This window comes from Hemiscyllium ocellatum, chromosome 34, assembly GCF_020745735.1.
Source record: "Hemiscyllium ocellatum isolate sHemOce1 chromosome 34, sHemOce1.pat.X.cur, whole genome shotgun sequence".
NCBI classification, from domain to species: domain Eukaryota; kingdom Metazoa; phylum Chordata; class Chondrichthyes; order Orectolobiformes; family Hemiscylliidae; genus Hemiscyllium; species Hemiscyllium ocellatum.
Window position 1 is genome coordinate 34,591,578 of NC_083434.1, and position 18,705 is coordinate 34,610,282.

Sequence of the window (18,705 nt, forward strand, 5' to 3'; positions counted from 1 at the left end):
ATTCAGTTACCCACACAGATGCCTTTTAAGCGTTATAATATTAAAGCCTCCACCATTTCCACAGCAGCTCATTTCAGACACGTACCAATCTTTGAGTGAAAAATTTGCCCCTTAGATCCCTTTTAAATCCTTCCCTGTCAATTTAAACCCTATGCCCTCAAGTTTTGGACTTCCCTACCCTGGGAAAACAGGCCTTTGCCATTCTCCCTATCCATGCCCCTGATAATTTTATAAACCTTGACAAGGTCACCCCTCAACCTCCAACATCCAGGGAATATAGCCCCAACCTATTCAGCCACTCCCTATGACTCAAACCTTCCAACCCTGGCAACATCCTTGTAAATAGTTAGTAAATTTGCAGATGACACCAAAATCGGAGGTCATAGAGTCATAGAGATGTACAGCACTGAAATAGACCCTTCGGCCCAACTTATCCATGCCGACCAGATATCCCAACCCAATCAAGTCCCACCTGCCAGCACCCGGCCCATATCCCTCTAAACCCTTCCTGTTCATATACCCATCCAAATGACTTTTAAATGCTGTAATTCTACCAGCCTCCACCACATCCTCTGGCAGCTCATTCCATACACGTAACACCCTCTGTGTGAAAAGGTTGCCCCTTAGGTCTCTTTTATATTTTTCCCCTCTCACCTTAGACCTGTGCCCTCTAGTTCTGGACTCCCCAATCCCAGGGAAAAGACTTTGTCTATTTATCCTATCCTTGCCCCTCATAATTTTATAAATCTCTGTAAGGTCACCCTCAGCCTCCGACTCTCCAGGGAAAACAGCCCCAGCCTGTTCAGCCTCTCCCTATAGCTGAAATCCTCCAACCCTGGTAACATCCTTGTAAATCTTTTCTGAACCCTTTCACGTTTCACAACATCTTTCCGACAGGAAGGAGACCAGAATTGCATGCACCGTTCCAACAGTGGCCTAACCAATCTCCTGTATAGCTAGCTGCAACATGACCTCCCAACTCCTGTACTCAATACCCTGACCAATAAAGGAAAGCATACCAAACACCTTTTTCACTATCCTATCTACCTGCGACTCTACTTTTAAGGAGCTATGAACCTGCACTCCAAGGTGTCTTTGTTCAGCAACACTCCCTAGGACCTTACCATTAAATGCATAAGTCCTGCTAAGATTTGCTTTCCCAAAATGCAGCACCTTGCATTTATCTAAATTAAACTCTATCAGCCACTTCTCAGCCCATTGGCCCATCTGATTAAGATCCTGTTGTAATCTGAGGTAACCTTCTTTGCTGTCCACTACACCTCCAATTTTGGTGTCATCTGCAAATTTGCTGATGTACCTCTTATGCTTACATCTAATCATTTATATAAATGACGAAAAATAGAGGACCCAGCACCGATTCTTGTGGCACTCCACAGGTCACAGTCCTCCAGTCTGAAAATCTACCCTCCGCCACCAGCCTCTGTCTTCTACCTTTGAGCCAGATCTGTATCCAAATTGCTACTTCTCCCTGTATTCCATGAGATCTAACCTTGCTAACCAGTCTCCCATGAGGAACCTTGTCTAATGCCTTACTGAAGTCCGTATTGATCATTTTTATCACTCTGCACTCATCAATCCTCTTTGTTACTTCTTCAAAAAACTCAATCATGTTTGTGAGACATGATTTCCCATGCACAAAGCCATGTTGACTATCCCTAATCAGTCCTTGTCTTTCCAAATACATCTACATCCTATCCCTCAGAATTCCCTCCAACAACTTGCCTACCACTGACATCAGGCTCATTGATCTATAGTTCCCTGGCTTTTCCTTACCACCTTCCTTAAACAGTGGCATGGCGTTAGCCAACCTTCAGTCTTCCAGCACCTCACCTGTGACTATCAACTATACAAATATCTCAGCAAGAGGCCCAGCAATCACTTACCTAGTTTCCCACAGAGTTCTAGGGTACACCTGATCAGGCGATTTATCTACTTTTATGTGTTTCAAGACATCCTGCACTTCCTTCTCTGAAGTATGGACATTTTTCAAGATGTTACCATCTATTTCCCCACATTCTGTATCTTCCATATCCTTCAGCACAGTAAACACTGGTGCAAAATATTCATTTAGTATCTCCCCCATTTTCTGTGGCTCCACACAAAGGCTGCCATGCTGATCTTTGAGTGACCCTATTCTCTCCTCAGTTACCCTTTTGTCCTTAATGTATTTGTAAAAAAATCCCTTTGGATTCTCCTTAACCCTATTTGCCAAAGCTAACTCATGTCCCCTTTCTGCCCTCCTGATTTCCCTCTTAAGTATACTCCTCCTGCCTTTTAACTCTTCGAAGGATTCACTCGATCTATCCTGTGTATACCTGACATATGCTTTCTTCTTTTTCTAAACTAAACCCTCAATTTCTCTAGTCATCCAGCATTCCCTATACCTACCAGCCTTTCCTTTCACCCTGACAGGAATATACTGTCTCTGGACTCCTGTGATCCCATTTCTGAAGGCTTCCCATTTTCCAGCCATACCTTTACCTGCGAACATCTGACCCCAATCAGCTTTTGAAAATTCTTGCCTGATACCACTAAAATCAGACTTCCTCTAATTTGGAACTTCAACTTTTCGATGTAGTCTCTTCTTTTCCATCACTAGTTTAATTATGTTCGCTGGCCCCACAGTGCTCCCCCACTAACACCTCAGTCACATGCCCTGCTTTATTTTCCAAGATTAAGTCAAGCTTTGCACCTTCTCTAGTAGGTACTTCCACATACTGGAAACACTTAACAAATTCCTCTCCATCTAAACCCTTAACACTATAGCAGTCCCAGTCTATGTTTGGAAAGTTAAAATCCCCTACCATAACCACCCTATTATTCTTACAGTAGCTGAGATCTCCTTACAAGTTTGTTTCTCAATTTCTCTCTGACTATTAGGGGGTCTAATAGTACAATCCCAATAAGGTGATCATCCCTTTCTTATTTCTCAGTTCCACTCAAATAACTTCCCTGGATGTATTTCCAGGAATATCCTCCCTCAGTACAACTGCAATGCTATCCCTTATCAAAAACGCCAGTTCCCCCTCCTTTCTTGCCTCCCTTTCTATCCTTCCTATAGCAATTGTATCCTGGAACATTAAGCTGCCAGTCCTGCCCATCCCTGAGCCACTTTCTGTAATTGCTATGATATCCCAGTCCCATGTTCCTTATCATGCCCTGAGTTCATTCGCCTTCCATGTTAGGCCTCTTGCATTGAAATAAATGCAGTTTAATTTATCAGTCCTACCTTGTTCTTTGCTTTGTCCCTGCCTGCCCTGACTGTTTGACTCATTTCTTTTCTCAACTATACCAGTCTCAGGTTGATCTCTTTCCTCATTATCTCCCTGGGTCCCATCCCTCCACCTTACTGGTTTAAATCCTCCCGAGCAATTCTAGCAAATCTCCCTGCCAGTACATTAGTCCCTTTCCAATTCAGATACAATCCATCCTTCTTGTACAGGTCACTTCCAGCCCAGAAGAGATTCCAATGATCAAAAAATGTGAATCCTTCTCCCATACACCAGCTCCTCAGGCATGCATTCATCTGCTCTGTCTTCCCCTTTCTACCCTCACTACTCGTAACACCGGGAGTAACACAGATATTACTACTCTCCTTTTTGAATAACTCTCTGTATTCTCCCTTCAGAATCTCATCCTTTTCCCTTCCAATGACATTAGTTCCAATGTGTTCAAAATGGCCTTCTGCCGGGCCCTCTCCCCCTTGAGAACATTCTGCACCCTCTCTGAGACGTCTTTGATCCTGGCATCAGGGAGACAACACACCATTCTGAGTTTTCACTGCTGGCCACAGACTGTGCCTCAGACTAGAGAGTCCCCTAACACAATCTATCTCTTGGAACCCGACGTACCCCTCATTGTATTAGAGCCAGTCTCATTACCAGACACTTAGCTGTTCGTGCTACATCCCCTGAGAATCCATCACCCCCTACATTTCCCAAAACAGCATACTTGTTTGAAATGAGAAGACTCCTGTACTAACTGCCTACCTCTCTTACCTCTCCTGGAGTTAACCCATTTATGTGACTGTATCTGCGACTTTTCCCCCTTTGTATAACTGCCATCCATCACATCCCCTTGCTCTTGTAAATTCCTCATTGCCTCTAACTGTAGCTCCATCCTATCTATTTTGGATCTTATAGGATTCACAACCAACTGCATTTATTTCAGGTATAATCCTGAGTAACACGTAAACTCTGCCTAAACTCCCACACCTGACAAGAAGAGCATATCACTCTACTCAGGGCCATTTTGCTTCTTCCAATCTACAGATCCAGAAAGTAGCATTGTCTTAGATTAGATTAGACTTACAGTGTGGAAACAGGCCCTTCGGCCCAACAAGTCCACACCGACCCGCCGAAGCGCAACCCACCCATACCCCTACATTTACCCCTTACCTAACACTACGGGCAATTTAGCTTGGCCAATTCACCTGACCTGCACATCTTTGGAGTGTGGGAGGAAACCGGAGCACCCGGAGGAAACCCACGCAGATACGGGGAGAACGTGCAAACTCCACACAGTCGCCTGAGTCGGGAATTGAACCCGGGTCTACAGGCGCTGTGAGGCAGCAGTGCTAACCACTGTGCCACCGTGCCGCCCACCAACCGCTTGTTGCTCTACAAACACTGCTCCAGGCTAATGTAATACTTATGGCTTTTATTTTTAAGTTTGATCAAGAGACAAATCTCAGTAAAACAATTAATCAAGAAAGAACCCACTCTACTCACTATTGTAGATTTACAGCAAGGCTGTACTTAAAACTATTCACTTATCTGTTTCTGTGCTGTGACCACTTCCAAACAGGTTTCTCCAAGATTAGTTGTGAATTTCACTGTTTGGTAAGTTTTCCTAGACGCACTCCAATGTCTAGCGATACATGAATTCAAACAGCAAAGGCAGTAACTCTGCAGGTTCTCTGCTGTGTCAGTTAGCAGTGTGGGTTTCTCTCTCTCTCTCTCTCTCTCTCTCTCTTCTGCACTGACCCGACCATGTGCTGCCTATTGTCTGTCCCTCTCCCTTTTAAAAGTGCCGTAGTTTTGACTTGATTTTCCTCCGAAGTTCCAAAACAATGCAACAGCATTTAAACAGTAATAGTTGCTCCTGGAATTTGAGGAAATCACATCCAGCATCTAAAATACCTCAAAAAAGGAGCAGCCTGTTACAGTCAGAAATATTTCCCGTCCTCTATCTTGGATTACCAGTGGGCTGTGAAGAAGGTTACCTCAGAGTATAACAGGATCTTGATCAGATGGGCAAAGTGGCAGATGGAGTTTAATTTAGATAAATGTGAGGTGCTGCATTTTGGAAAGGCGAATCAGAGCAATACTTATACACTTAATGGTAAGGTCCTGTGGTGTGTTGCTGAACAAAGAAACCGTGGAATGCAGGTTCATAGTTCCTTGAAAGTGGAGTTGGAGGCAGATAGGTTAGCGAACAAAGTGTTTGGTATGCTTTCTGTTATTGGTGAGAGCATTGAGTATAGAGGTTGGGAGGTCATTTTGTGGCCATACAGGACATTGGTGAGGCCACTGTTGGAATCATACGTGCATTCCTGGTCTCCTTACTATCGGAAGGGTATTGTGAAACTTGAAAGGGTTCAGAAAAGATTTACAAGGATGTTGCCGGGTTGGAGGATTTGAGCTACAGGGAGAGGTTGAATAGGCTAGGGCTGTTTTCCCTGGAGTTTCAGAGGCTGAGGGGTGACCTTGTAGAGATTTATAAAATCATGAGGGACATTGATAGGGTAAAAGGCAAGATCTTTCTCCTGGGGTGGGGGAGTCCAGAACCAGAGGGCATAGGTTGAGGGTGACAGGGGAAAGATTTAAAAGGGACCTAAGGGACAACTTTTTAATGCCGAGTGTAGTACGTGTATAGAATGAGCTGCCAGAGGAAATGGTGGAGGCTGGTACAATTGCAACATTTAAAGGCATCTGGAAGGGTATATGAATAGGATGGGTTTAGACGGATATGGGCCAAATGCAGACAAATGGGACTAGATTATGTTAGGATATCTGGTTGGCATGGACAAGTTGGACGGAAGTATTTGTTTCCCTGCTGTACTTCTCTATGACTCTCTATGACTTTAATTCGCACGGTGGCACGGTGGTTAGCACTGCTGCCTCACAGCGCCTGAGACCCGGGTTCAATTCCTGACTCAGGCGACTAACTGTGTGGAGTTTGCACGTTCTCCCCGTGTCTGCGTGGGTTTCCTCCGGGTGCTCCGGTTTCCTCCCACAGTCCAAAGATGTGCGGGTCAGGTGAATTGGCCATGCTAAATTGCCCGTAGTGTTAGGTTAGGGGTATGGGTGGGTTGCGCGTCGGTGTGGACTTGTTGGGCTGAAGGGCCTGTTTCCACACTGTAAGTAATTTAATCTAATATCCGTGCAGGGGTAATTTTGTTTATATCAATGTTTTTGTTTAAAACATTTTCAACATTTACATTCATGAGGACTATCACGAGCTAAGGGGTGTTCTAAATCCTTGGCGGTATGATTTCAGTTGCCTGTCTGGAAGGTGTGTGACTGACCAGAATCTTGTTGCTAACTTTGGTTTTGCTGAGCATGACCTTCATGGAGTGACTTCAACTGTAGCCATTTCCAGTGAAAATGTTTTAACTACTTAGTATGTGCATCAAAGTCCTATCCACGATTAGAATAAATCATAAGTGGTTGGCAAATTGCTTATTGTGCAAAGAAAATGTGCTTAGCCTGCCACTGTTCCATCGCAGAGAAAAGCTGGTTTACAGAAATAACCAGTTGGGAGCTGATATCTCGCCTCAAAGTGACTGATGATAAATCGTTGCATAACAGAGTGGGATGGGAAGATGGGAGTGCATTCGTCTGTGGGGCTCTCCCGCTGGGCATAAAATCCAGCCACTGGCCTCAGTCTTAAAGGTCATCTGTTCGCATTAGCTTTGCTTTCAAGGATTTCCTAGAGTGATGAGTGTGATTTGACTGTGAGGGACTTGATAACTGGATTATGGCTGAAACTACTGCACAGCAGGTAAGGTCAAAACTCTGCCCCTCAGACTTTAAAATGTGATAGATGAAGGGTGCTGAAAGCATAAAGGGGAAAAAATCCAAGTCAACAAGAGAAAGACTCTTGCTGGAGATATAAGTATTGACATCAGTGTTTATTAGCCTGGGCCAGTTAAAAGTCACATGTAGGTCAGATCAGATGAACAGGTCAGATTTCCATCTCTAAGGGCATTGGGCTAGCTTTTAATTTGAGATTTTTTGCGGTTCAAATGTCACTAATGTAGTGATTCTAGTGGGGTTAGCCAGGTGGACCTTGTAGAATATGAGTTCCATAATTGGGGATATTAATCTTTTCCAATCAGAGAGTCCTGGCTGACAGATATAAACAGGAGTGTCCTGGCTTCTGTTCACACTAGGAGCTGGATCTGTGGGAGCTAGGTCAATGTTATGTGCTATGCAGGTGTAAATAAAGGGTGACTTGGTGATGAGCTACCATGGAGTTCCATGGAGCTCCTTCAACTATCTGCCATCACCTTCACCTGAAAACTGCTCTTCAACAAATCGTTGACAGGTTTATTGTCAACAACTGACAATGTTCAGCTCTATTTGTCCATCGTCTCTCTCAAATTGTGGCTGTTGTTATTGGGTAGTGCTAATCAGTAAGAGAATCAGTATATTGATTTCAGAACTTAATGTTTTCACAAGCGTACGTACTCAAACATGTCCTTACACATTAAATCACAAGATGACAGGAAATATTCAGCTTGACTCACCCATTCTTTCATTTCCAGATAGAGTGAGATTGATCAGTGTTCCCTGATTCTGCACCTAACCAGGTAAATCAGCTGCTGCAAAACAGTTTCTCCCTGTTAAGACTCTCTGCAACTTTAGGGAAATTGGAAGATCTCTGGGCCAAACATCTGAAAGATCCTGGACCAGCAGCAATGGGTGTAATTTAAGAGTGAGAAATCAAGATTTAAGATTTGAGAAACACAGATTTCCTTCTCTAAAAGATATGACTGAATCAATCCAATCTAGTGATGTTTCCAGCTGTATCTTATAAAATTTGCCCCACTACCTACCTAACCTTTTTCACCCCTCACATCAGCTTCCAGCCTTATCATGCACCATTCTGGAACAACTCATAACTCATCAATATTTGCTGAAAGACAGACATCCCTTCGTCCGTGCCGTTCCTGAAAAGCGGCTGATAAGGATTGGCAATCCATGTTGGTCCTCCCTAACAAGGTACAGCAGCCACAAAGACGCACTGACCACAGCACACAACCAGCACGGCTGACACACCTCACACATACAACCCCAGTCTCACCGAGTTTCTGTGTAAGCACCACATCACGCCCTTCACCTGTCCATACCTTCTGAACACCCTCTAAGTTAGCACTAGTCTGTCCCCAAGTGCCCATTGTAAACCTGCAGCTTGTCATTGTCCAGGAGGGCAGCATCCCACAGAAACAACAAATTGGACCAATGCAATCATGAGTTTTTATTTACAGAGCATAAAAAGGAACCCAAACAAAACCAGTAGAGGCTGAAGTTTGTCCTCATAATGTAAACCAGATTTCAGCATCATCACCAATAAATATGTAACAGTCCATGATTGTCTGCTGCACCAATTTTCATCCATAGCAAACGAGTATTAGTGAGGTCCTGTCTAGCTTGTGTGTCCAATGCAGCTGAACTCTCTGATGGATTCTTTCCAATGTCCTCACTTTCCTCCTTGGAAGACCGCTCCCATTCCCCCAGTTCCTCACCATCTAGCACATTACCCTTGTTGCTGGTGCCAGTTGAAGTGGCACACTCCATCGAGAGTGTACTTTTTATTGTATTCATTTGTGGGACATGGACAGCACCATCTGGCCAGCATTTATTGTCTATCTCTAGCTGTCCTTGAACTGAGTGACTTGTGGGCCATTTCAGAGGGCAAGCCAAGAGTCAACAACATTGCTGTGGATCTGGATTCACATGTAGGCCAGATCAGGTAAGGATGACAGATTTCCAAGCCTAAAGGACATTAGTAAGCCAGATGGATTTATCCTGGTATTCAACAATGGTTTCATGGTCATCATTAGAGTCTTCGTTCGAGGTTTATTTTTTAAATTGAATTAAAATACCATCACCTTCTGTGACATGATTCAAACCCGGGTCCCTGGAACATTGTCTGAATTTCTGGATTAGTATTCTAGTGAAAATACCACTAGGCCATTGCCTCCCCTATTATACTGGAAGGGGTACTCGAACTGTCCCCCTACAACTCCTCAGACCAGTTCAAGCAATGGAACCACATCTTCACAGCCCTATACTCTATGCCACCACAGTCCTGGTTGAAGTATGGGTAGTATTGCATCTGTGCTCTCCATCAGCCAGCAACTTATGCAATGGCGTCATGAATCATGGTCACAGTGGGTATCCCTTTTACCCTAGTAACTAGCCTTGTAAGGCTCCTGTATCCTCAAACAGACCAAGTACTTGAGAATGCTCCATGACCGGGAAGTGGTAACTGTGATCACAAACCACTTGAATCTTAATGGAATGGAACTCCTCCCTGTGGAGGAATTCTGAGGTGTTGTGAAACAGCCCTCTCAGTTCCCTGTCTGTACAATGACATTCTACACATGGCAGAACTCAGTTGTGTTCATATATCCTACTTCTTAGGCTGCAGCACTGACTTATCACAGGCAAACAAAATGAATTAGTGTGACCTTGCTCTGCTGGTATCAGTCACTGTCCTGGTGCATATGTGGGAGCATGACTGAGCGATCCCAAACAGGTCACCTGTTTCTACCTGGAAGGAGCCAGCTCAACGTTGCACTGACCTTCACAGCCACCAGTAGAGGATAATCTTCCATTCCCACAGCCCTCAGCTCCAGCATCCGGCACACGACCATCACAGTGTCCCGAGATGTACGGAGCCTGTGTCGACATAGCCATAGAAAACTGAGTAAGGGTTGCTTCTGCATTCTGAGGAGCTTTTGATCTGCAAACTCACCCAGTGCTTCTTGTCCTCCCTGAGGGAATGCTGTAAGTCTTGAGATTGTCATCAGCACTGCTTCTCCTACATCCACTTTTACCTTCTTAACAGACAGCCACCGTGACCAACATCCTACCCACTGCTGGATGCACAGCTCTTGTTGGAAATGACTTAGATTGGGAACACAAGGAGCAAAAGAAGTTCTTACATCTCAGAACTGACATCGGTAGCATACCTAGCAGTGAGACAGCAGCATACTGATATCAAAGGACATGTCTCTGCCATCCATCTCAGCCTGTGTGGCAATTTGAGGGTGAAGATGTTGCACCAGCTGAGTGACCACCACATGACATCAAGAAAGGTGAGCCTGCAGCACTCCAACACCCTTCCTGCTCCAGATCCATACCAAACACTCACCTTCTCACTGCTTTCATGACAAACCATCGTATCACTTACATGACAAATGATGAATCAATGGTGCGTGGCTCACACAAGATCCTTAGAAGTTACATGAATAATGGTTTGTCCTCAGTCAGATTCAGAGCTGAAAATGTGTTGCTGGTTAAAGCACAGCAGGTTAGGCAGCATCCAAGGAACAGGAAATTCGACGTTTCAGGCCAGAGCCCTTCCTGATGAAGGGCTCTGGCCTGAAACGTCGAATTTCCTGTTCCTTGGATGCTGCCTAACCTGCTGTGCTTTAACCAGCAACACATTTTCAGCTCTGATCTCCAGCATCTGCAGACCTCACTTTTTACTCAGTCAGATTCAGCCTTTTATCATAGCTGCTAACTTCACCATTGAGATGCCCAATTCACTCGGCACCATTGGCACAATGCCAATGTCCTTTGACCAGCATCTGATTCTAAACATCTTCACTCAAAATGCAAAGCATATAGATGATGAAATGGTGACAAATTAAGCATGGTTGGGGTTTGCAAAGGGCTGCTTCCTGTGTTTGTTCTTTCAGTGTCTTCATGTCCCTGCTTTCTCCATCCGAGTAAAACTGACTCTGACCTCCTTAGGCATTGTCCCAGCCATTTTCTAATAGCATGTCACCCCGAGAGACTGGCAAATGATGACAGTCAAAATTAAAAGTAAAAATAAAATGGAATGTAATGTTTAGGAAACAGAAATGAAATGAGGCCTTTGAGGGATATAAAGGAAGCAGAAAAGAACATAAACAAGAAATTAGGAGGGCTGGAAGTGGCCACAAAATTTCCTTTGCAAGTCGGACTCAGAGAATCCCAAGGCATTTTATACACATATTGGGAGCAAGAGGGTAGATCCATTCAAGGACAAAGGAGGGAATTTATGCTTGAAGTGGGTGATGTCCTTAATGACTATTTTGCATCTGTATTCACCAAAGAGAAAGTCATGGATGATGGTAAGATTAGTGAGAAGTATGTTGATATTCTCTCAATATTCACCATCAACCTGACACTTGCAATATTCACCATCAACCTGAGACACGCAATATTCACCATCAACCTGACACATGCAATATTCAGCATCAAACTGAGACACTCAATATTCACCATCAACCTGACACACGCAATATTCACCATCAAACTGAGACATGCAATATTCACCATCAACCTGACACACGCAATACTCACCATCAACTTGACACACGCAATATTCATCATCAACCTGAGACACTCAATATTCACCACCAACCTGAGACATGCAATATTCACCATCAGCCTGACACATGCAATATTCACCATCAACCTGACACACGCAATATTCACCATTGACCTGAGACACGCAATATTCACCATCAACCTGACACACGTAATATTCACCATCAACTTGACACACGCAATATTCACCATCAACCTGACACACGCAATATTCACCATCAAACTGAGACACTCAATATTCACCATCAATCTGACACACGCAATATTCACCATCAACCTGAGACACGCAATATTCACCATCAGCCTGACACATGCAATACTCACCATCAACTTGACACACGCAATATTCACCATCAACCTGAGACACGCAATATTCAACACCAACCTGAGACACGCAATATTCACCATCAGCATGACACACGCAATATTCACCATTGATCTGAGACACTCGATATCCACCATCAAACTGAGACACTCAATATTCACCATCAACCTGACACACGCAATATTCACCATCAACTTGACACACGCAATATTCACCATCAACCTGAGACACGCAATATTCACCATCAACCTGACACACGCAATATTCACCATCAACTTGACACACGCAAAATTCACCATCAACCTGAGACACTCAATGTTCACCATCAACCTGACACACGCAATATCCACTATCAACCTGACACACGCAATATTCACCATCAACTTGAGACACGCAATATTCACCATCAACCTGAGACACTCAATATTCACCATCAACCTGAGACATGCAATATTCACCATCAACCTGAGACATGCAATATTCAGCATCAACCTGAGACACGCAATATTCACCATCAATCTGACACATGCAATATTCACCACCAACCTGACACACACAATATTCACCACCAACCTGAGACACGCAATATTCACCATCAACCTGACACACACAATATTCACCATCAACCTGAGACACGCAATATTCACCATCAACCTGACACACGCAATATTCACCATCAAACTGAGACACTCAATATTCACCATCAACCTGACACACGCAATATTCACCATCAAACTGAGACACTCAATATTCACCATCAACCTGACACACGCAATATTCACCATCAACTTGACACACGCAATATTCACCATCAGCCTGACACACGCAATACTCACCATCAACTTGACACACGCAATATTCACCATCAACTTGACACACGCAATATTCACCATCAGCCTGACACACGCAATACTCACCATCAACTTGACACACGCAATATTCACTATCAACCTGAGACATGCAATATTCACCACCAACCTGAGACACGCAATATTCACCATCAGCCTGACACACGTAATATTCACCATCGACTTGACACACGCAATATTCACCATCAACCTGAGACACTCAATATTCACCATCAACCTGACACACGCAATATTCACCATCAACTTGACACACGCAATATTCACCATCAACCTGAGACACTGAATGTTCACCATCAACCTGACACATGCAATATCCACCACCAACCTGACACACGCAATATTCACCATCAACTTGAGACACGCAATATTCACCATCAACCTGAGACATGCAATATTCTCCATCAATCTGACACATGCAATATTCTCCATCAATCCGACACATGCAATATTCACCATCAACCTGAGACACGCAATATTCACCATCAACCTGAGACACTCAATATTCATCATCAACCTGACACACGCAATATTCACCATCAACCTGAGACACTCAATATTCACCATCAATCTGACACATGCAATATTCACCACCAACCTGACACACGCAATATTCACCATCAACCTGAGACACGCAATATTCACCATCAACCTGAGACACTTAATATTCACCACCAACCTGAGACACGCAATATTCACCATCAACCTGACACACGCATTACTCACCACCAACTTGAGACACGCAATATTCACCATCAACCTGAGACACGCAATATTCACCATCAGCCTGACACACGCATTACTCACCATCAACTTGACACACGCAATATTCACCATCAACCTGAGGCACGCAATATTCACCATCAGCCTGACACACGCAATATTCACCATCAACCTGACACACGCAATATTCACCATCAGCCTGAACACGTAATATTCACCATTGACCTGAGACACTCAATATCCACCATCAAACTGAGACACTCAATATTCACCATCAACCTGACACACGCAATATTCACCATCAACTTGACACACACAATATTCACCATCAACCTGAGACACACAATATTCACCATCAACCTGACACACGCAATATTCACCATCAGCCTGAACACGTAATATTCACCATTGACCTGAGACACTCAATATCCACCATCAAACTGAGACACTCAATATTCACCATCAACCTGACACACGCAATATTCACCATCAACTTGACACACGCAATATTCACCATCAACCTGAGACACACAATATTCACCATCAACCTGACACACGCAATATTCACCATCAACTTGAGACACGCAATATTCACCATCAACCTGACACACGCATTACTCACCATCAACTTGACACATGCAATATTCACCATCAACCTGAGGCACGCAATATTCACCATCAGCCTGACACACGCAATATTCACCATCAACCTGACACACGCAATATTCACCATCAGCCTGAACATGTAATATTCACCATTGACCTGAGACACTCAATATCCACCATCAAACTGAGACACTCAATATGCACCATCAACCTGACACACGCAATATTCACCATCAACTTGACACACGCAATATTCACCATCAACCTGAGACACACAATATTCACCATCAACCTGACACACGCAATATTCACCATCAACCTGACACACGCAATATTCACCATCAGCCTGAACACGTAATATTCACCATTGACCTGAGACACTCAATATCCACCATCAAACTGAGACACTCAATATTCACCATCAACCTGACACACGCAATATTCACCATCAACTTGACACACGCAATATTCACCATCAACCTGAGACACACAATATTCACCATCAACCTGACACACGCAATATTCACCATCAACTTGAGACACGCAATATTCACCATCAACCTGACACACTCAATGTTCACCATCAACCTGACACATGCAATATCCACCATCAACCTGACACACGCAATATTCACCATCAACTTGAGACACGCAATATTCACCATCAACCTGAGACATGCAATATTCACCATCAACCTGAGACACGCAATATTCACCATCAATCTGACACATGCAATATTCACCATCAACCTGAGACACTCAATATTCAGCATCAACCTGACACACGCAATATTCACCATCAATCTGACACATGCAATATTCACCATCAACCTGAGACACGCAATATTCACCATCAACCTGAGACACTCAATATTCACCACCAACCTGAGACACGCAATATTCACCACCAACCTGAGACACCCAATATTCACCACCAATCTGAAAAATCAACCTGACATACTCAATTTTTACCATCAACCTAAAATACTCAATATTCACTCTCAACCTGAATCACTCAATATTCACCATCAATCTGAAACATTTTATATTCATCATCAACCCAAAATGAGAACATGTTTCTGTCCTTTAGAAAATGTCAGGCTGTTCCACTTGACAAAGCTAATTGCATTACATAATAAAATATAACCAATTACTGGAACAAATTGCAGGGTTATCAGCTCCTCAAAATGAAAGTATCTTACGCACGACATTTTCAAATCAGCACTGAATTATTTGTTTGTTTTATTTCTTTACGTGGTATTTTAATATGTGATATTGTATATCTTTCCTCTATAAATTGTTTGAAATGATAAATGTAATCCATTTCAGAGCAGTAACTGATATCAGGATAATCCCAGGCACAGGCAGTACCTCAGACAGAAGTATCTTTTTTTCTCTGCTTCATAATGTTCTGCTTTGTGTGTTGGGAAGTACACGTCAGTACAAGCAATTTTTCTGAGTTGCTTGATGACTGCTCAGAAACACATGGTCAGTAAACAGGAAGTGTGTCAGCTACACAACATGTGGTCCTTGAATTCAAGCTCGGTGACAACATGTTGAACTAGCTCACCAGGGACAGCACCGTTGCTGCTTTCTGACAACAGATAGTGTTGTGGCTGTCCACAAGTTGTAAGCAGGGGAATATGGGAGGGAACAAAGAAGGATGAAAGTAATAATTTTATTTGCATTTTTAGCATTCGCTTCTAAAGGTTGATGAGAAATAGTTCATTGAGATTTTGGTCATGTGAAGCAATTTGGAACATTAATTTTTATTTTTCTGTGCTGAAGTGGCTCAGGGTAGATGTTTTCTTTTCCATGCATGGAATGATACAGCACAGAGTAGACCATTGTACAAATGCTGACTCTGTGGTGGAGCTATCTAACATAGACAAATGGCTCTTCCTTCGTTTGTCTGTTATCTTTACACCTTCAAATATTTCCCTCCAATGTTTACCACAGAAAGAAACTTTTACAAAGCCAGAAAGGTGAATGAGAGGTTTGTTGGACTATTGGGGGAGACAAAAAACGATAAAGTGGAGGCATTCTAAAGGGGCAGTGATAATTAGAGTGCATACATCACACGGTCTGGATGGGATACATTCCTGGTGGCTGAGAGAAAATCTAGTAGCAATTGTGGCTGTGAAGGTCTCCTCAGGTACAGGAGTGGTCACAGCAAAGGTCAACATGGCAGTTCTAGGCAGGTATATGGAATTAGGCCAAAGATCATCCATGATCTCATTAAACGGAGGAACAGTGGCTGAGTGGTCTACATTTGTTCCTATATTTCTATGTTACAGAACAGTCAGCTTAATGGGGAGACAATGGCCTATTGGCATTATCAGTAATCTATTGATCCAGGGACCCAGACAATGGTGGAATTTGAATTGAATAAAAATCTGGAATTAAGAGTCTAATGATGACCATGACACCCCATTGTTGATTGTCAGGAAAATCACATCTGGTTCACGAATGTTCTTTAGGGAAGGAAACTGGTCTGACCCACTTGTGACTCCAGGCCCACAGCTATGAGCTTGACGTTTAACTGCTGGGCAATTTGGGATGGGTAATGAGTGATGGACTGGCCAGTGTATACCCACATCCTGTGAATGAATATAAAAAAGTCTATTATGTTGGTGGTAGAGAAACGTTTAGAATGGATGAGGGGACTTTTCTACCTTTAAGCTCTCTCCCCCTAAAAAAAATGGTCAGTTTTAAGTTGGTCAGATTACTAAAAGTTGAGAAACCTGAATCTAATTATAAAGGGCTGACTTCTAATTTTAATGATGGCGAGCATCCCAGTCATTGGTTGGCGATTTCAAAGTTATAATAGAACAGTGTATCTCAGAACCCCCATTTAAAATTTATCCTTAGCTGGCTGAACTTTCCAAGGCTCAGACAGTAGCCAAAGGGCTGTTTGGCTAAAGGGAGGTAAGGACTTCTAGATCCAGGAGGTAATTGCCTTTTTGTTTCACTGCTGGTTCCAATCTCCCAGTTTCACCAACTATTCCTGATCAGACACTGTCCACAACTCAACCTATCCCTCTCTAGCTTCTCTGACCTCTTCTCTCCAACACTGCCAATCTCCCCCAACTCTTTCAATCTCCCCTCAGCTTTTCTGACCACCACACCACGTTTTGATATGCATTAATAACATGGATTCAAGGTTCAAGGCATAGTTTTGAAATTTGCAGATGATTCAAAACTTGGAAATATAGTGAGATGTGAGGAGGATAACAGTAAACCTCTGGAGAACACACATTGCTGGAAACATAGAAACAGAAAATTGGTGCAGGAGTAGGCCATTCGGCCCTTTGAGCCTGCACCACCATTCAATATGATCATGGCTGATCAAGCAGTTTCATTATCCCAGTCCTGCTTTCTCTCTATACCCTTTGTTCCCTTTATGTCCAACTTCCTCTTGAAGATATCTAAGCACTGGCCCCAACAGCTTTCTGTGGTAGAGAATTCCACACGTTTACAACTCTCTGAATGAAGAAATTCTTCCTCATCTCAGTCCTGAATGAATTACCCCTATTCTCAGGCTGTGACCACTAGTTCTGGACTTCCACAACATTGGAAGTATTCTTCCCGCATCTAGCCTGTGAGGTCCCATCAGGATTTTATGTGTTTGTATGAGATCCTTTCTCATTCTTCTAAATTCCAGTGAGTGCGTGCCCAGCCTTTCTTCTTATGTCAGTCCTGCCATCCCAGGAATCAGTCTGGTAAACCTTTGCTGGACAACCTCAATAACAAGAATATCCTTCTTCAGACTAGGAGACCAGAACTGCACATAATACTCAAGGTGTGGCCTCACCAAGGTCCTGTATAACTACAAAAAGACATCCTTACTCCGATATTCAAATCCTCTTGCTATATAAAGGCCAGCATACCATTCGTTTTCCTCATTGCCTGCTGCACCTGCATGCCAACCTTCAGTGACTGTTCCACCATGACACCCAGGTCTCGTTGCACCTCACCTTCTCTTAAACTGCCACTCTTCAGAAAGACAGAATCACTGACGTGTCATGGGCAGAACGGGGCCACTCAGCCCATCGTGCCTGCAATGAATCTCCAAACAAGTATCACTACCTTGGGCCAATCTCCTGCTTTACTCCCTTATACTCTTGTGTACTATTTCTATCCAAATAATCAACCAACATGCTCTAGAATGCCTCAACTGGAGCTGCCCCATTTCCAGGTGGTGCATCCCATACCCTAACTGCTCGCTTTTCTCACTTATTCTCCCTTTTGCAAATCATTTTAAATCTACACCCACTCATTTTTGACCTCTTTATGACTGGCAACAATTTCTGCCTATCTACTTTATCCAGTCTTCTCATGATTTCAAAAACATCAATCAGATCTCCTCTTAGCCTCCTTCTCTCCAAGGAGAACAGCCCCAACCTCTCAAATCTACGCTCATAATTGAACTTTCTCATCCCTGGTATTATTTTAGTAAGTCGCTTCGATGCTGTCTTCAATGCGTTCCTATAACAAGGCATCCACAACTACTGTATCGAGATAGATGAAGTTTATCGCAGCAACATGTGAA